The sequence below is a fragment of the Stegodyphus dumicola genome, chromosome X2 (assembly GCF_044657685.1).
Source record: "Stegodyphus dumicola isolate Sdum_Otavi_A_Nest chromosome X2, ASM4465768v1".
Lineage (NCBI taxonomy): Eukaryota > Metazoa > Arthropoda > Arachnida > Araneae > Eresidae > Stegodyphus > Stegodyphus dumicola.
Window position 1 is genome coordinate 200,240,340 of NC_140781.1, and position 20,802 is coordinate 200,261,141.

The 20,802-nt window shown below is 34.3% G+C and overlaps 1 long non-coding RNA gene across 1 annotated transcript in view; it reads left to right on the forward strand.

The window, feature by feature from the left end:
* Nucleotides 1-264: 264 nt before the first annotated feature.
* The window catches only part of LOC146993011 (uncharacterized), a 131,635-nt gene continuing 111,097 nt past the window's right edge, over nucleotides 265-20,802 (forward strand). Inside the window, exon 1 of the long non-coding RNA XR_015038991.1 lies at nucleotides 265-485. This is a non-coding gene — a long non-coding RNA (uncharacterized LOC146993011). The remainder of the gene's footprint in view (nucleotides 486-20,802) is intronic.

Here is a 20,802-nt window from a genome sequence, read left to right on the forward strand (position 1 = left end):
GTCTGAATAATTTTCATTTGGCTTTACTTAGCATTACATGGCTTCCTCTAAATTCTAAAGAAGCTTTCTAATATTTTCCAAATGCATTGCAAATTTTTCCCGGCGATGATGATGTTATGTAGTCATGTGAGACATGCTTTGTTGGAAAGACCTGTCCGTACAAGTCTCCATCAAGTATTCGAATGGTGCCGGGGAGTTACACTATCCAAACAGCATCAATCCCAAGTCCTTGTCCAGTAGTAAATACCGTCTTATCTTATAGTGTCTTCTGCGCCTGCCCGGCGCCATTGCAATTGTGTGTTTTTCGTGCTCTTGAATTTTGTAAATTTGCGCGGTAGATAAGATAGTATGTCTGGTTTTGGGCGTTGAATTGTGCTTATTTTTAGTTTCCGGTGCAGTTTTATAAAGATATATGCAAATAATAGGACGTTTACAGTGAATACTGAGCAACCTGCTATGCTGGAGCTGCAAGGTCTAACTGAAAGGTATGTTTACGTTTCATTTTGATTGTTCACGGATTACTACATTAAAATAGATTACAGAATGGGTGTGATTTCGTGTTTTTATGCATTGAATTAGAATTATACCATCATAGATTGATTTCATTTAAAGATTTTTTGTTTGATTATTTTCATATTAAAACTTTGAGTTCACGCATGAAGACAATTTTTGACTATTTTTGAAAATTGTAGTTAATATTACTTATCTTTATGCAATTTCACACCTTCTGATGTAATTTGAAGTCAAAGATTAATTTAGTTTAAGAATTTCGAGTGTTTGATTATTATTATACTTGAGACTTTAAATACGTGCAGGACGGCATTTTCAGATTTTTTTTTTTTTATAAATTTTCAAAATTTTTTATTGTATTGTATATTTTCATGCACTTTCACACCTTTTGATCTAATTTTGTGTCAAAGATTAGTTAAATTTAAGAATTTCAGGCGTTTGACTACTTTCATATTCAAAATTTTTAAATACGTGCATGAACTGATTTTTCGATTATTGTTGAGAATTTCCGTTTTTGTTGTATATTTTTATGTAATTTCACGCCTATATATGCAATTTGAAATCATTATTTTTGAAATTTACAAAAATTTATGAGATTGACTTCACTATACTTATCAACTTTGAACTCACGCATGAAGGTGTTTGAGAATTATTCTTAAGAGTTTGTTGTGTTAATTGGTGCCTTTACGTTTTTTCACGTACTTTTGAGAAATTGAATGATATTTTTATATGTTATTTAAAGAGATGTATATGATCGATTCTCTCATTCTGTTAACTTCGAACATACGCATGGAGGCATTGTTTGATGGTACCTGAGAATTCTTGAATTAATTGTTAATATTTATGCAGTTTTGCAACTTTTAACGTAAATTAGACACATTTTTATTGTCAAGAAATCTCGCATGTACTTTATTAGTCTTAACATGGATGCCGCTTGTTTATAGTTATAGCTCACCGGTTTTGCACTTTTCAATTTGAACTTTCAGTCTGTTGTCTAAAATTGGGAACTTTACATGATTTAGTGTAGTTTTTACTCCAGAACTCTGATTTTAACTTAGTAATTATTTTTAGTGTATTGAGCGAGATTTTATTATTGTGGTTTTTAATAGCCTAAAGGGCGTTAGCCCAGAAAGGCTATTAATTTCGTTTTAGCATTTTGCGTCGAAAACTTTAAATGGCCATTTCTCTTTCAAACTGTTGCCACCAAATATTAGAGCACTCAAAATTTGAATAACGTAATATTCCATAGAGTATGGGCATATGGAAGCCCTAATTTGAATTTGAAATTTGTCTAATTATCGAATTCAGATTTTGTAACACTTCAGCGAATTTTTTGATTAACAAACTTAACGATTTCAAAGCGAACAGACAACACTGTACGAAATAAAGCGCGAGACTCTGTATCGGAAATTCTAAAAATAGGTTCATTTAAAAATTAATTTGTGATATTGCTATTAAACTGAATTTTACAGTTTGCGTACGTAGAACATGATATTTAATAAATAAAGGAAGCACACAAAACGCCCCTTTGGAAGTGATTTAAAATCTGAAACCTTTCAGATTTTTTAACTTTTTTCGTTTTTTTTTTCCCAACTTCCTTCTTCTCTCTTTTCGGTAAAAATCGCCACTATAACTGTCGGTTTTTCTTTACTTCATTGTCATTTTCCTGATCTTCTAAAGAAGTAATATTTTATTATTTTATGTATTGATTCTCCCCCACTGTCAATACGTGTGATAATGTCACATGAATTGAAATCAGTTGAGACTTCATCAGTTTCCAATGGCGACGAAATTATTTGCCAATGCATTTCTTCTAACATAAGTAAGCGATTGCGTCAGAAAAAAATTCATTTCAATTGAGTTTATCTGACAAACAAAAGGAATTATATAATTGGCTGTTCTTTTCAATGTGAAGTTTTCTTATTGACTGGAAAGCTTAACTGTTGGCTTGACGGTCTTTATAAAAAGCTTGAATTTGTGAATCTCATGCTTTTCAGTTACTTCAGAAATGGAATTGTTTTATACGTTCTGGATACTATTATTTAAATGCTGCATGCTCAATATTTTCCATTGTATTGAGCGATGCATTGGGGGTGCTTGTTAACGTAAATTTCGAACGCTTCCAATCTGTAAGTTTGTAGGTATTGATGGTGTTCGGTTTACGTATTCCCAAGTACGCCAGTGGTGGATTTATGATACGCGGAAAGATCGTCATTCGGCCGCCAACCCTGGTGTGTCTAGTTCTCTAGTGCTTTCGGACTTTTGTGATTGTGTGAAGGGGAACTCACTTCTCATGTTCCCAGCTATGGAAATAGACCGCGCGATACCTAAACCGGATTATGCACTTTCAAGTTATGACCTCTCTCTGGTGACTTCAGATTTTGGTGCAAGTTATAAGGACTTACTCATAAAAGACTGTTATGACTCACGAAGAACGTAAGCGGTTCGCTTTTTAAAACTCTCAGTGTGAAAGACTTCGGGTGATGATCGACCAGTCGCAAGGTAAGTGCAAACAATTTAATTCCAATTGATTCGAATAATCCCTTTAATGTTGAGTATAATGCTCTAAAATTGATTCTTGTAGCCATGTTAGTTTTGATTGTACCAATATTTATTCTAATAATGTCTCGGCTATTAGTAATCTTGAAAGTGACAATGGCTGTCTAATGAATTCTTCTAAGTGCCGAAATGAACTTAGTGCTAGCAACATTAGAAACTGTTCTAAGGAATCGAATAAACGCATAAATGTTACTCTGTATGCTGATGGATTTGTTTAGGTCGAAAATACGAACAATCCAAGTAAGATTTTGAAGCTCGGTATCGATCTACCTCGGGGGTTCTCAACCGGTGGTACGCATGAGAAAAATAGGTGGTACGCAAAGTATTTTTATCTATTAAATTCAAAAATTAAAACCGCGGCATCCTGATTGAGTTTTTCTCGAACACTCGTAAATTTATGCGATCTGAGCTTTGTTCAAAAGTGGTGGTGCTAAAGATATTCAATTTTTGTTTAGATGGTACGCGTTAGTCAGAAGGTTGAGAACTGCTGATCTACCTCTTCAAAATAAGTTTCAGGGATTGTGTAAAGTCTGTGATAAATGTGTGAATGAAGTAACGCTGTCAATGATAAGCACGTTATGGACACCGACGGGGGAAAAAGTGACACGGATATCCAATGCCCTAAAATAAAACCTACGGTGATCCAGCCAAATGTTAAATTCCTTGATTTTTTAAAATTCTTAAACGTTACGGGTACAAATGTTTCTGAATTTTTTTTCGCTGGTGAATTTCTGAAAACATATCCTAAGAAAGATAATAATCTCAGAGTAATTTCTAAATATCTTATCTGCTTATGTATAGATCATTACATTGTAGAAATTCAAACGTCCAAGGGATTTACCGACGTACACTGCGGGGGAAAAAAAAAGCTTGTTCTGTATCTCCCGTTCTACTGGCGCGATTGAAGAAATTCAAATTGCGTTTTTCATGTCCCGAAAGCGCGACTTAGAATACGTATTACACACATATATGTATATACATTTAAATTCAAACTAAAGTAATTAAAAGTAAATTTAAAAGCCTATGACTTGCGCTAAAGCTGCAAAGTAATAAACTAGAAATTGAAATGAGAGCGTAGGGGATATGTCCTCTAAAGTAACCATCTCGTTCAGATTAATTGTGTTCTTAGTAGAAACTTTAATTTTAAGATTATTTTCTATTTTATTTAACAAGATTCTTGGCTTAAATGGATTAATATCTTTATTTGGACTGAGTATTATTTGTGACTTAATGGTTTGAATCTCGCAAATAATTTGATGCTTACTTGAAGTAAGATGAAACACTCTCTTAATTTAGTTGTTGTTAATTGATGGTAGATTGTTTTATCCCCTTGATAAGTCGATTAATCTGCGATCAACGACAATAACTACTTTCTCTCTATTTAGAATTTACGTATGGTATTTTTGTGATTTAAGATTTTTCTTAGCAGAATTTTAAACAAGAAGTTGAAATTATTTTTTAAAATACTAATTTAAATTCTGACTAAAAATGTTTTTTCATTCATAGTTTTAAATTGAATTTCTGTTCCTTGGAGATGGAATATGGAAAGTTTTCTTATTATAATTATATATATATATGTATTATTGTTCTGATATAGGTATTTTGACACAATCTTTTTCTGAAATGACATGCCCATTTGTTTTCCATATTTCGATGCTACTCAAATTATGCCAAACTACCAAATTTTTTTTAATTCGCACGAGTATTTTTTTAAAAATTACCTCTCAAAATTTTAGCTCCTCCATGTTAATTGAATTTGATATATATATTTATTGATATCTCTTAGATCAAATTCTACGACTCAAATTATGCCTAAATATTAAATTTTGCAACATTTGGTGCGAAATTAAAAATTTAATCTTGGCGTCTTTTTTTCAGTTTGCGCCAAAAATAATTAAATTTTGCGAACTTAAAAATATATAAAAACCTAATTTTCTTTTCCTTTTTTTGCATTGCAGGCGAGCGGGAAAAAAGTCATTGCTTTTACACTTTAATATAATTTTAACAAAGTGCGTAAACTACATTTGACGTTAATATCGCACAAAAAAATAGATTCAAAACGCGCCAGTATGTAATTTCACATATATCTTAGAAAACTTTCAATGAAAATCTCCTAATATTTTGCGCCCACCAGCGGTCGAACGGTAAAGACGCTGAACACTGGTAGTTTGGCCAAGGGTTCGAATCTCGCGAACGGGCTGGCTGCATGGGCGTTTTCGTGGTTTTCCCCGTGTGTAACGTGTATATACCAGCCAGTTCCCTTAGAAAGTCCTCCACGAAGGCATCCGTCCCTTTAGGCAGATAGCCCTCGTGTGCTTTGCCATAACTGAATAATCCACTAATCCTAATCATTTTCAGGAGTGTCTAGAAATACATCTACTTTAAGGGGATGTTAAAAGTTTTATAGTTTTTATAGGTCCGAAGTATTTAAAATACGAAGTAATTAAAGACAGAAATTTTAAAAATAAATTATAAAAAATGTGCTAGTTATATTTGGATTAAATCTAAATTTCGAATTCTGGAAGAAGGAATCAAGTATGTTTAAAAAAAAGAGATGTTGATAAATATGTACCAAATTCAATTAACATTGAGGAGCTAAAATTTGGAGAGTTCATTTTTAAAAAACTACTCCTGCGATTTTTATAAAAGTTGGCAATTTGGCACGATTTGAGTCGTAGGATCGAAATATGGAAAAAAATCGGCATGTCATTTCAGAAAACATCTAAATTTGTGTCAAAATACCTATATTAGAACAGTGCTATCTATAAATTTAATATACACCAAGTTGCGCTTTCGAGACATGAAAAACGCAAGTGGAATTTCGTCAATCGGCCCAGTAGAAAGGGAGATATAGAACTGTCTCACATATTTTTTGTTTCCCAGTGTACATGCATAAAGAGGAAATCGAGAAGGAACTGCGAAATTTAGGTGTTACAATAGGAAGGTAGCACAAATATTTCAAGAAACCAATGTCTTTGTACCAAATACAGTTATAGTTTATTTCTGCTAGCGAACGCATTTATGAAGTTACTAAATTCTTATATTTTAGCAGTTTAATATTTCCCTGTGGAGGGGAAGGCGGCGTGGGCCAGTTTCTGAAATGTAATTTAACGACTTGGTGCGTTAAATGTGCTGGTCAGCAGAAAACAGAAAATTGTATCTAAAAATTATTAGGCATGGTTATGTATTGTAGGCAAATTTTCGGGGGTGTCCTAAATTCCGTAAATGTCGAGCATCCAATTTAAATACTAATGTAAATAACAATTTTGTAATTAGATATCACAATGGGAATGTGATATTTCATTTGCTGATGTTATTCGAACTGCTGTTTCGTAAAGACAAACGCAGCAGTAACTCCGATCAGCCGGGCATGCCAAATATTTGTGATATGTTTAATGTTTGCAAAGATATATATTGCATTTTCAAGAAGTTTAGCAAAATGTTTAAAGGTATTTTACACCTTTAAATACTGGTTTGTAATCTATACGGTCTGTTATCTGCGCACAATAATGTTAAAAAATTACAGACCGTATTCCTGAAATGCAGACTACGAAAAATATCGTCGACAAATTAAGTTTTCGTATTTGCTATTTCTGGAGACATTTTTAAAGTGCTAAATAAGTCTACTAATTCTGATGAAATGATTAATCTAGTGTAAATTGGTTCTGTACATTATTTTGTCTAATTAACGTTTGGCCGTTAGTGTAGTAGAATTGGGTGCCTCTTTAAATGGCGACAAATTTCGTTCAATTTTGGTGATGAAACCCCATTTCTGGTTACCCCATGATAGTTTTAAGTTTGTTTTAGCTTCTTGATTTTTTTTAAAAATGAAAATAGATTGATGTGTACATGGACATAGCTAAAGCAGTGTGCAAAGTCTAGTTTGCGCAATACTCTGATTTTTTTTTTTAAGTGAAAATAGATCGATCTATACATGCACACTGAGCTTGTGCAGTTCTTCGACTTATTTTGGTTTTCTGTAGCGGCCATCTTGAAATTGTGACTTCCTGGCGCCGATCTTGGCGTCAAAAAATAATCGCCAAAAAAACAAGGGGCACCCAATTGTAAACTTTTACCCTAACGTCTGTACTGTACCTTCTGATGTTTACTTTATGCATTCGTTTACTGGGACTCATGCATGCGTACTTTCTTGCATGCGTTTTCTTTAATTCAACAGCTTGTGACTTTCACCGACTCGCACTGTGTGTAACTTTTCACTAACTCACACTGTGTTTTTATGATTCACTTCTGATTTTTCATTCACTGACTGCGAAAGCATGTGACTTTGACTCACACGTGACTTTTCACTGAGTCACATTGTGTTCTCTGATTCAACAGCTTGTGACTTTTCACTTATAACATTAGTGACTTTAATTCTAAACGATTTCGCTCAACAACAGCTTTTAACACAAAGCTTTTTAAAAATTGTTTTTATGTTTTTGAATGTCATCTTAAAATTAATTTTTGCAAGTACTGTTAGAAATGAATACGAAACTTTTTATTCAATTAGGGGTGGGGCATTATACCCACGTACCATGGTGATTAAACACCATTACATCTCGTGCTTCTTTTCTTTTGGTGCCTGGTTGGTTCTAGTGATAGTCTCTTGAGAGGTTCTAAAATATTCTACAAACCTCTGGATATCTGCTTCTGTGACTAGAAGTGTTTGCCTTCGGTTAAAATAAACAAGAATACGAATCGAAGTAGTCGGATATTTCCAATTTATCCGCTCGCGATAGCAGAATTGTTGTTTTATTTGACAATAGAACTCGCTGATGATATCACAATACCGGGTGGTTAGGCCTACTATTTGCGAGCTGGTTGATTAGGGGTTAGGGCTGTGGTTTTCAAACTTTTGACAAATGGGTAACAACTAAATAAAAATTGAAAAACTTCAGTACCAGCACTACATTTTACAATGATTATTTCTCATATTTATCCAAGGAATAATATATATACAGTTAGTCAATAAAGTCTGCGTACATCAAGAAAAGTAATATCAAATCCAAATTTTAAGGTGCGAAAAGGGTAGTTTCTTAAAGTTTTATTTTTTTAATATTTAGTTTCAATAAGGGACTTTGAAATTATTTAACTGTAATATTTTCATATTTAATAACTTATGCACACTAATTTTTAAAAGATAATTGGCCAGAAATCAAAGCCAATAAAGTTTGCGTACGACGCGAAGGAGGCGGGGGACTTCTTATCTAACTTTTAAACTTCAAACTTGAAAATGCAAAGAAGGTTACACTTTCAAGGTCATTGACTTCCGAAGCAACTTTCACGTTGATTAGAAGTTGCTATTTCTATTTTCTTTGACGAAAATGACAACCAATAAAGAAATTCTTTTAGTTACGAGACAACTAATTATCAAATTGAGAGATGAAGGTAAAACTCTTCGTTATATTGGTAAAACTATTGGAAAACTATTTTCTAGTGTGCAAAGATTTATTCAAAACTATCTTGACACTGGTAGTCTTGCTGTAAAACCAAGATGTGGGAGACCGAAGAAGCTGACGGAGAGAGAAGAAAGAAAAATTCTTTTACGAATTAAACAAAATCCTAAACTTTCTTCTGCAAGCATTGCAAAAGACATTTTTTTAACTAGCAACAAGGAAATTTCTCCTGAAACTGTACGAAAAGTGCTGCGAAAGTCGGATTATCATGGACGCAAACCTAGGTCTAAGCCATACATTTCCGAGACAAATAGAAAGAAAAGAATTGCTTTTGCCAAAACATATTTAAACTCTTCGCAGGACTTCTGGAACAATGTAATTTGGTCAGATGAAAGTAAATTTAGAATATTTAAAGTTAATGGCCACCCTATTGTATGGAGAAAACCAGGAACAGAACTGAATCTGAGAAATTTAAATACAACTGTCAAACATGGAGTTGGCAGTGTGATGGTATGGGGGTCGTCGAAAGGAGTTGGAAATTTTCACATTATTGATAAAGTCATGGATAAGTATGTTTATCTAGATATTCTGAAGAAAAATCTACGAGACAGTGCCCGAAATTTAAACCTTTATTTTCCAACAAGACAATGACCCGAAACATACAGCTAAAATTGTGAAGGAATATCTCTTCTATCACACTCCAAGACAGTTGCGTACTCCTCCACAGTCACCAGACCTCAATCCAATCGAACATTTGTGAGCAAAATTGGAGAAACGAATTCGAAAACACAATATTACGTCGCGAAATAAGCTAATTAGTAAATTGCAGGAAGAATGGGCGAAATTTACGTCGGATGACACTGAAAAACTAGTTCAGTCAATGCCCAGACGTCTGCAAGCTGTTTTGAAGAATAAAGGATATCCTACAAAGTATTGAAGTAATGTAAAAAACTTATATTTTGCTTTTTTTTTAAAGTGTACGCAGACTTATTGGAGGGAATTTCTGAGTTTTTTTGACAAAATATATTTTTGAAAAAATGTAAAAAGTATTACACTGATATTATTTACTTTTTGTTTAAGCTTACAATTTTAGCTAATAGAAGAAAAAAATTGCAATGATTAAAATACATTTTTCTATGCTTTAAGTGTTTTTTTAATTCAAAATTTAGTCTGTACGCAGACTTTTGTGACTAACTGTATATATATTGTAATTTCCACAACCTATTCACTATTTGTATTAAATGTGCATACATAAAAACATTAGATTAAAAATTGGTTTCCATTTTAATTATCAAAATTTAAGCTATGATATTTTACTTCTAAAATTTAGTGTGCAATTTGGCCTGGTTTAAGGGAGATCAATTTTTTTATGTCTTGTCTTATTTCGCTTGTTTTTAACCCTAAATTAGGATACACCTCAAATTTTTTTCTGTATTTATTTTTCAAATATAACATGGAAGAAAATCCTTGTTCCATGAAAATCATCATGGAAGAAAATAGGCTGTGCAGAAAGGGATTAAAATATAATAGCTTTATTTGAAATGTATTCAAATTCCTTTTTTCGGTCAGCTTAAAGTTAAGAAGTGTTTTTTTTTTTGAAATCTTCAGTTTAGAGTTCGATCGCAGGAAATTCTCTATCAATTGTTCTTTTTCTTCACTAGATAAAATTTTAGGTACATTTGAACAAAATATATTTCTAATCCAATTTTCATTTTCATCATCATCAGAAAAATACGTGTTGAAATAATTTATCAATGAAAAATAAGGATTTTTAATGTCAGATGCTAATTCTTTTATTTTCAAATTATTTTCGGTTAGAAAACTTTCTGAAAGTGGTAAAAAGCTTAACGGTACTTTTCCGTTTCGCCGGCGCAAATCTCGCCAAGCAGACTTTATTGCCGGCAACATATAGTATACACATAAAAAATGTTAACAAATTAACATTTGAATGGTAATTGTTCTAAGAATTTTTTATTTTGAAGGTATAAACATTTTAATATAGTTTAAAATTTTGTAAAAGGCATTAATTTTGTAATTAAATAAAGACATTAATTTAAGAATTTACTATGCTTTCATGGTTCAGCATCCTGATTCGCCGGTTTATATCACGTGACCCCAAGTGATGTCATCTCACGTAAACTACGTTACAAAAAGCTAATTCTCTCAGTAATTATCTACATTAATTTCAAGTTAAATCTGAATTTGGAATACAAGTTTAAATGCAAGAATGAGTTCAAGTCGTACGAATAGCTTACTCAAAACCGCAGTGCTTTACTTCGCTAGTGCATTCTCATTAGAATTGATGAATTGAACCCTTGACTTTCTATATTTTCGGGTGAGTGGTGTGATTGTATCCTAATTGACTTAATTACCGCGAATGGCCTTGGGGCATAAAATTGAACTATCTGGGTAAAAATTCTATGTAATTGTATGCCAATATTGAAAGACAATCAATCTGATAAGAAATAGCTGCGACATGTTTTGAAAATGAGGCGTAAAAGATTACCAGCTAGGATATTCCGTTTGGCATCAGTTTTACCATTATTGGCGAATTTATTGCCTGCGCCGGCTAAACGGAAAAGTACCAGCTTAACATATTGTTATCCATTTCTTTGTCTACTTTAGCTTCAGAGTAAAAATAAAGCAGTCAAGAAGTTTAGTTTTAGGTGCAATTAACATCGGAATGTTCTCCTGTTAAAGCTCAAGCTCCGTCAGCACATACGGCAATGCATTTATTCGAAGGAATATCATTCTCAGACAGAAAATTGTCAATTACTTTGAAAATTTCCTTTACAGTTGCTCTATCATGTAGAGATTCTCAAAATAAATACTCCGCGACCATTTGTTTGTGAGCCTGCCCATTCTTGGGAATTCTTATGCTTACTGGGTAACTAGCTTCCAAAGCTTTTTCACTGGCGGTATTAAAACCTTTCATTACTTGTTTACTATTTTACAACTCCTATAGTTTCCTTTTAAAATACTTTTCAGATTTATCCTTTAAATTGGCATGTTTAGATTCAAGATGTCTTTCAAGAAACGATGGTTTTATATAATTTGGTTGGATTATAGTTCCCCTCAAACAACACATCGAGGTTAAGGGCTCATTTCATCTCCGTTCCAAGGAAATACAAATCATAAGTAACTTTCATTATATTTTATATAAAACATTTTTCTTTTCAATATTCTTAGCGCAAGTAAGCATTCTTAGTCCTGGATCCATCACCTGTGAATCATCCCATTTCCGCTTAGGCAGTCCTAGCCGTTTTCTCATTTTGCAAATCTAGGTTTGTTTTACTATTTTTCACAAATATTTAAATGCCCAATACATTACGAGCTCTGCAAAAACAAAGGACGATATTCTCAAATCGGGTAGAAAAGCAAGGAACTCAACAATAAGACAAAATACCTGCTGTTAGAGACAACAAATCGGCATAAAAATTATTCTAATTGAAAAGCGAGGAATGTGAGCCCAGAAATGTTGGCGACATAAAGTGTAGACATGCTAATAAATTGATAAAGAATCATCAAATGTCAAAAAAAAAAATCATCATTTGTAAAGAAGTGTTGGAGAGCTCGTTCTCTAATCACCTGATGGTCAATGGCCAGGCATTTGATAAATAAAATAATAAAATTTCCGAAATGGTCAGCAGTTCGATGCAGTCAAGCAAGATTAGTTGGTAATTATTGTATGTTATTCTTCAGTTTGGATACTTGATTTTACCATGTCACTATCTTAATTCTCAGAGTCGTAGTACTGTCATTACACGATACAACTGAATATGTAGCTGTATTTATGACTTATCTTGTGTACTGTTATAGTTTGAAATGTAAACGCTAAGTTTTATATTTTGAAATATTGCAGCTGTTTTAAGAATTCATAATTTGCTGGATGCCTTGAATGATAAAGAGCTTGTCGACGATCTTGAAGCGTAGCGTAACGTAAAAAAAAAGGAACCAAAACCAGGCGATAGATTCTAATGTCACCACAAATTATTACGATTTCAGTGAAATTAATAATTTTTTAAAGATCTGACTATCCGATTTTAATTGAAATCTAGGATTTGCCATAAGTACCATAAAATGTTTTTTTTTTCTAGTACACATTGTTCAATAAATAAAGAATTCGATAGATTTAAGAGGTACTGTATTTTGTTAATATCGCGAAGTTCTGTTTGGATGATAATGTGAAAAAGTTAGAAAATGTTGAATACATGAATCAAAGAGCAGGTACATATTTTCTCCTTCCGGTTGAACTTGCTTATATTCGGAAGTTAACCTATGACTGATCGAACTTCCTGTACCGCTATTAGAGCCTTAAAGGGGCTTTATGGAGCTTTTTAATTAAAGAAGCGTTAAAAATCTAAGACAAGGCCTAAATCAGGCCCATAAGCAGCGGAACGACCACCATACCATCTGAAATACCTTTAAATGGTATTAACAGCTAAAATATGAAGGTTAATGTCTAGAAACTGCTGAGATTTACCAGCTACATCCACAAATAACACGTTATTACATACTTTGTAAAACAAATTGTAACGCCTGTTATTTACATACAAAAATAAATAAAATAACGGAATATCGACTTCGGAAATTAAGTAATAATTTTCGAAAAGAAGTAGTTCATAAATTCAGCCAGCTACAATGCTGCTGAAATGAGTAGTGCAACAACTAGTAGTCTTTTCAGCAAGCAAAGACTGGCTTCGAAATTTTGGAAAAATGTGAAAAGACAACATATACCTTTTGGTAGCAATATATATGTAAGTTTAGCACGGAAAATATTTTGACGATAGTAATCAACAAGGCTTGTGATGAATAAGAATATCCTCAAATTCTTTTAAACATCTATTGTTTTCTTAATCAAAAGCGTGTTTTCACAATTAGTTTCATAATGATATAGGTGTATACTTTTGAACTGTAAAACTATTCTATCCATACTTTGGACTGATTCTGTGTGACAGTTTTCTTAGCTAGTACTTCTAAAATTATCTAATGCATAAATGATATATTACAGGAAATGTTTGGAAATTTTATTTTTGTTTGTTCATTTCTTTATTCATTTATTGTCTTAAGAAAAATTATTACAAATTTACAGCTGTATCTTCGCCGTTTTGTGGACCTTGATTATATAATACTTTGCACGAAGTTTGCAAACGCTACTTTCCAAGTAACTACTATTCATAGTTCTTCACTAAATACCTATTACATACGTAGTATATAAAAATAAATACTTTCGGTTGTGCCTTTAAGGACTATTTTATGGGCTTACTGTAAAGTATCACTTCTGATTGTCTGGTTTTACCCAAAATGTAATCACGTTATGTGAATGCAAAAAGCCTAAATACGGAAAATAGAAATTTTTGGAAGTTTCGCATAAGAGTTAACATATAGGAAAAGTCGTCCCATACATAAACACAGACGGACAAGCATCATTGTAAAAAGAAAACAAAGACAAAAAAAAATCTGAAAGCTTTCTGATTTTAAATTACGTCCAAAGGGGCGTTTTACAGACATTTTGTCTGTTACCTTTATTAATTAAATATCACTTTCTTCACACTTAAACCATAAAATTCAGTTCAGCAGCAATATTGCAAAATAATTTCAAAATGAGTTCCTCTTTAAAATTTCCGATATACAGTCTCGCGCCCTGGAGATAAAATGTTTTTTTTCGTACAGTGTTGCTATTCCTTGCTTTGAAATGGTTGAGTTTCTTAATAAAAAATTCTTTAATGTCTGACAAAATACGAAATAGATAATAAAACAAATTCCAAATTTGGACTTCCAGATGCTCATATTCGGGTGGAAACATACGTTATTGAAACTTTAATGGCTCTAGGTACCGTTGTTTTATCACAGTGCGAGAAACATACATACATTTATGCAGATTCTTCATTATCCAATTTCTTTAAATGTAATACAGGGCTCTAATATTTGGCGGCAAGAATTTAAAAAGTGAATCAACGTTTCTACTGAATCAAAGCAAAATTCCAAAATGAATTTAATAGTCCTTCTGGGCCAATTGCCTCTTTGGACACACACACACACACACACACACACACACACACACACACACACACACACACACGCGCGCGCACGCGCACGCGCACACGCACACGCACACGCACACGCACTTCTTAACCCTTTCGATACGGCGCGCCTGTATTTTTAAGACGTTCTTTCCGGACGGACGAGAGTCTAAAGGAATGCTTCCACAGGACAGGAGATTTTACATCGCTAAGCCTAACTTTAGGAAAAAAATAATTAAAAGAAGTCATAATTTTTGGTACCATTTCAGATTATTACTTAAGCTATTATGTACTTTAAAATTAACATTTAACAGTGTTTTTTCTTTAATTTACGTGAAAAATATTAAACAACTATTATTACGTGAAAAAAAATACTAAATTTTAGAAATAATTTTAAATTTAAATTAAGTTTTAGTTGGCAAAACACATGAATAAACTTAAAAATTAATTAAAAAATAGTATAAGAAGGACTATTTTCAATAAGTAACAAAATCTTTCACGGGAAGTGGAAGGCAGGCACTCAGAGAGCTCAACCTCTGACGACACGTGACAGGCTATCCCGTGTTTGTTTAGATTATACTTTCCTGAGTCATGTTTCTCTCATTTTTAATAGAAGGTGAAATCTACATGCATCTCAAATCCTATGGACATGCAATGCCATTTTGTGGCAAAAGTTGCAGTTTTAAAAATGTTCTAAGATACTGGCACGAATATGTGACGACGGCCCGGGGGGGGGAGACAAGAAAACGCTCGGGCATGCCAATGCGTTTCTTGTTGGCACGTATGCGAGACAATCCGCGCGAGAGAGTTAAACATCCCATGCTTGTAAAATCTCACAGACGATTAGAATCGAAATCCATTTGATAACGATTATTTTATAGAGAACAGCTTACCAGCTAGTATTAGAAAGCATACATTTATGCTTCCGTTAATTTAGAAGCAAAGCACGTTCCGTTCTGAATGAAGCAAACCGTCAGACCAAGAAATCTAAATCATGGCGATTTAACATAAAAATGAAATCTACACGAATGTGAAAACGCAACACATGCATATGCGCTTTGTTGGATAAAGAAAATCCATTAGATCAACAAACTAAAGCACGTTCTGTGATGGATGATGCAAATGAAATTATACTTTTCAGATGCTCGAGGGAAAAAAAAAAAAAAAAAATCTGAAAGTTTCCAAAACCGAGCGTTAAATTCCGGCGAACTAGCTAGCTGCATGGACGTTTCCATGGATTTTCTCGTGTTTAACGTGTATATGAGCCAGTTTCCCTTAGAAAGTCCTAAGCCCACCAGCCGCCGAGCGGTAACGTAGCTGAACACTGGTAGTTCGGTCTGAGGTTCGAATCCCGCGAACGGTGTAGCTGTATGGGTGTTTTCCTTCATGTGTAACGTGTATACGAGCCAGTTTCCCTTAAAAAGTCCTCCACGAAGGCATCCCTACGTTAAAGCAGATAGCCCTCGAGTGCTTTGCCGTAATTTAATAAACCAAACCAAACCAAACCCTTAGAAAGTCCTTCACGAAAGCAACCCCTTTCCTTAGGCAAATAGCCCTCGAGTGCTTTGTCATAATCGACTAAACCAGACCTTACGTATCGCAAAAGTGTTGCACCCTTATTTCATATAGGAGATTAGAGCCTAGTCCAGTCGCATGTAACTTTATTTAATAAATATTACGTTCTTCTTAGGCGAAGTTCGTTTCTCCAACCAAATTAGCTGATAAACTTGACGAATATGACAGTATTCGTAATATCTCAAAACGGACTTGTGGTAATCCATCAACAGACAGAACTAATGAAAAATGGCAACCTTGTTCTCCACTTCCAGAAATAAATCGCTGTCCGCTGAGAACACGCCAAGAGTGACGAACCACAAAAGCCTAGTTTCAAACTAACTTGCTATAGTTGTGGAAAAGAAGGTCATAAATCTAAGTTATGTACCAAAAATCGGATACCAAGAAGTACTCCTGCAACAGCACAAAACAACTTAATACAAACACAAGCACCCCTTGCAGAAAAAGAAAAACCAGAAGTGCTAACTGCCAAGATCTCTATTCCTGTCTCAAAATCAGTGGACGTGTCTAGAAACCTAGATGAATTAAAACTTGTCAAAGTTAAATGTGGAGATATTATTCTAAATGGAATCGTAGACACTGGAGCACAAATTTCAGTAATCTGTGAGAAATTGGTTGACAACATACCTTGCGAAGGAGAAAGTAAAATAGAAATATCTTCTGCTTTAGGTGAAAACGAAATTACTCCACTAAAGATTTTCTAGATGAAAATTGACGATGATTTTCACGGTAGAGTGTCCATTACGTGTGCTGTTTCAAAAAAGCTAGTTACCGAATTGCTATTGAGTTCTTCAGCTTATGAAACGCTCTGTGGAAATATCGAACTGTGGAACAGTGATCGTCATTGGGATGCATCCCCCTTAGAGTACAAAGAGGCAGATGATGAACCCTCACCAGTTGAAGACAATACTACAAATTTGGCTGTTGTTAATCAGATTTCCCAAGAAAACATAGTCTCTGAAAACAACGAACAGAGTAAGACTAGAATTCAAGACACATCAAGAACAAGACGAAACTCTGAAAAAATGCTTTGAATGGGCAAATAAAAATCAAAATTCATATACTTTCAATGATGGCATATTACTTCATTCCGAATACATCTGTGGTGAAAACATTAAGCAAGTTGTGTTACCTTTAGAAAAAGAAGGGAAGTCCTAAGAATGGCACATGAAATCCCTCTTGCCGGCCACATCGGTGAGAAAAAGACAATTCAAAGAATCAAGTACTCATTCTTTTGGCCTACTATTAAGCAAGATGTTAAAAAATTCTGTGAAACTTGTAAAGAATGCCAATTGAGGAGAACAGTTACGTACAAAGATCGAATTCCAATTCAACCTATTGTTAGACAGGAAACACCCTTTGAAGTATGGAGCGTGGATTGTATCGGGCCATTAGAACCTCCATCCTGGAGAGGTCATCGGTTTGTGATATGTGCAGTTGACCTATGCACCAGATGGGCAGAAGCCATCCCCGTCAAAGACATAAGTGCGAAAACAACATGCAACGTTTTGATGAGGCTTTTTACTCAAACTGGATTTCCAAAAGTGATTTGTTCCGACCAGGGAACTAATTTCACAGCCAAACTCACCCGAGCCTTTGAGAACTTACTTGGTGTGTCTCCACGATTCTCCACTCCAGGACACCCCGAGAGTATGGGTGCTGTCGAGAGTTGGAATAGAACCTTAAAAGAGATGATGAACAAAATTTCCAAGACCATGGCAGAAACTGGGATTTGAATCTTCCCTATCTCCTGTTTGCCTACAGAGAAGTGCCACATAGCACCACTGGTTTGTCTCCCTTCCAGATGGTACATGGAAGAATACCACCAGGACCATTATCTTTGCTGAAAGAGATATGAACAGGTGAACGTAGCATTACAGTTACAGCTTCCCGTTCAATTGAAAATTATCTACAAGAACTTTTAGAAAAATTAAGAAAAGCTCATGACATTGCATCAGCAAATTCCAAAATATCTCAAGAAGAGTACATTTCAATATACAATTTACGTTTTCAAGAAAAGACTTTCAATGTTGGGGACAAAGTCCTCGTGTTAATGCCATCATCATCACATAAATTGCTCAACACGTGGCAAGGACCAGCTACCGTGATCAAACTTACCAGGCCACACTCTGCCAAAATCGAAATGGAAAACTGAAGTATTAGAGAACTCCATATAAATAAATTAAGGCTTTGTATTGCTCGTGTAGATCACGTTGGTATCATTTTTGACCAAGATAAAGAGTTTGGAGATATCCACTATGCACCAGCAGATCTTATGAATAAATCTGCTGATGATATCTGGACCCATTTACAAAATTTGAAAGGCGACTTAAAATATTACCAACGGGAAAGACTATTTAAAGTACTAAAATCTTATGTAGATGTTTTCAGTAGCAAACCCGGTCAAGCCAATGTTGATGGTCATGACATCAAGGTTACAGAAGAATGTAATCCAAAAAGATTGAGACCCTACCGTGTTCCTATTTCACTTCAAGAGGAAGTCGATCGTCAAGTTAAAGAACTGTTAGAATGGGATCTTATAGAACCTAGTGACAGTAACTGGGCACATCCTATAGTATGTGTTGCAAAAAAGAATGGCGGCGTTAGACTGTGCATAGACTTCAGGCTTTTAAATAGCTTCACAGTTCCGGACGCCTATCCGATGAAGATTGCTAAAAATTTACTATTCGAAATAGGGAAAGCCAAATTCATAACAGTTCTCGATTTAATCAAGGGATATTGGCAAATTCCTATGAAAGAAGCTAAACCCTACACAGCATTTATCACTCATTCCGGCCATTACCAGTGGAAAGTTCTCCCTTTCGTTTTGAAAAATGCTGGAAGTACCTTCCAAAAATCGATGGATAAGGTGCTTGCAAACCATACGAACTACTGCCGTTCATATATTGATGATGTGGCAATATTTTCTGAAACTTGGGATGGCCACCTCTATCACATCGACCAAGTGTTTCAAACACTGAGAAACGCAAGTCTAACCGCAAATCTAGAAAAGTGTTATTTAGGAAAGAGTCACGTGAAGTTTCTAGGACATGTAATAGGTTCTGGCACTCGCTCTCCAGATCCTGAGAAGGTAGAAGTCATCAGAAATCTGTCTAAGCCTACCACTAAAAAAGAAGTCTGAAGTCTTTTAGGGCTAGCAAGCTACTATAGGGATTATATCCCAAATTTTTCTGAGATTGTTTTACCTCTAACAAACCTTACAAAGAAGAGTGTTCCAAATAATATTCCATGGGACTCTGAAAAAGAAGCAGCTTTCAACAAACTTAAAGAAGAGTTGATTAAAATGCCATCACTGCATACTCCAGACATCAGCAAGCTCTTTCAACTCTATACGGATGCATCTGCTTTCGCAATTGGAGCGTGTTTAGCTCAAAACGACGAACATGGCAAAGAAATGCCCATAGCATTTTTCAGCGAGAAACTAACGCCCTGCCAACAACGATGGTCAACCATCGAACGAGAAGCATTTTGTGTCATCGAAGCCTTGAAAAAATTTGACACATGGATTTTCGGCGCCAAAGTGCAGATTGTGTCTGATCACAATCCCCTCACCTACTTGACCCAAAGCGCCCCTCATGGTGCTAAACTGTCTCGTTTGAACATTTGAAACATTTTTTATTTCCCATGGATACGTATTTGGAACAGTTTTTCCAATTGAAGCTACATTTTGCCGTTTGTTGTTGACACCATTACCTATCGAAGCTTAAGACATCGAAAGCCCATGGCTTTCAAAACGTTTTTTAATAACTAAATACGAATAAATTTCTTCTGAAAGAGCACAAACATAGCCTTCCATCCACTGCTTCTGTGAAAGCAACATTTTGCATGAAAATAAAAGTGTTAAGAAGCAGACGATAAATTATATTTTCCAACATATAGTTGCGGATGAAAAAATTCCAAGCAGATTTTTTTGCTGCAAAGTAAAATTGCCTAAAAATGTGCGAACAGCCTCGCGTACTGTGGTTCATCGTTATGAAGCAATCGAGCTGGAAAATGAAATAATCAGTTCTTATTGCTCCCTTTATTATTATTATTATTATTATTATTTTGAACATGAACATTGGAGTCGAATTTGTTGGTTCGTATTTCGAAATCTTAATTTTTCTTGAAGCTAACATAAGTGTGTCGTTTCTTTCCGTTTTATCATTTAAGAAAAAAAAAATTTTAAATATGTCAAAATTTTAATTTGACTCGATTATACCCGGTGAATAAATCTGGAATAAGTTTACACTAAAATTATGTCTCTCAGACCGATGCTTTGAGAATTTATTTAACTTAGTAAGGAGATTCTCGAATCTCCAGCTTTCGTAATAAAAATTTTAATACCTGCTTGACCGTCAGTCTCGTGATTATTTTTACCCGTGCACCACAAATTCCATTAAAAACTTTCATCAGTCACAGTCATCACTATTTTTCATGAGTCACAGTTTGTTGATTAAAGTGCAATTTATCTATATCGAGCACCATGTCTAATGCAGAAATCAGAATGTCTTCTTTACCTTCTGACTTGAAGTATTTCGTTTCATGTTCCATGCGCCCCTCTATGCCGCGAGTAGCGTTCAGGATAAGCATTTGGTAGGTCAATATAAAGTTGAGTACGATATTTCGTTCTTTAGCACGGGTGATCATTTACCTTCTAGTGGAGCATTAAAGCAAACGTTTGCCCACATGTGCAGAAATGAAAGTCAAATCCATTTGTAATAACGTTATGAAACGTT